Source organism: Penaeus monodon, chromosome 19 (assembly GCF_015228065.2).
Source record: "Penaeus monodon isolate SGIC_2016 chromosome 19, NSTDA_Pmon_1, whole genome shotgun sequence".
In the NCBI taxonomy this organism is placed as follows: Eukaryota; Metazoa; Arthropoda; class Malacostraca; order Decapoda; family Penaeidae; genus Penaeus; species Penaeus monodon.
This window is the reverse complement of record NC_051404.1, coordinates 44,602,091-44,602,511: the sequence shown is the minus strand read 5'-3', so window position 1 is coordinate 44,602,511 and position 421 is coordinate 44,602,091. Positions and strand designations below refer to the sequence as shown.

At 29.9% G+C, this 421-nt stretch overlaps 1 protein-coding gene across 1 annotated transcript in view; it reads right to left on the bottom strand.

Moving 5' to 3' along the window:
- LOC119585255 (recQ-mediated genome instability protein 1-like) overlaps positions 1-421 on the bottom strand; it is a gene marked incomplete in the record, with an annotated part of 14,892 nt that overhangs the window by 13,876 nt on the left and 595 nt on the right.

Below are 421 nucleotides of genomic sequence, written 5' to 3'. Positions count from 1 at the left end.
TTTGTTTCCTTTTTTTCTTGCTCAGGTTAATTCAATTAACATTTGATAATACATCATAAGAGTCCTCAAAGCTTTCCTTATAATTTTTGACAGAAGAATACTGATGTAAGGACAAATTAAAGACAGTCCTTACAGACATAAATAGAGATTATTACTAAAATGTAATAAATGTCTAAATCAATATTTGACACTAAATCAAAAGGGTCTTCCAAATTTTCAATCATATTCAATGCAGAATTATCTTATAATTTGTGTAAAGTTGCATTGTAGTTTTAAAGACATTCCTTAAAAGATGGGACACTTCAACACCTGTCCTAAAACGGCCTGAAAAACTGCATTTTCGTGGGGAGTCATAAACAAATTTGTCATGTCAAAGACATTTGAAGAGGATCACAAATCAGTAATGACAGATAAACTATCA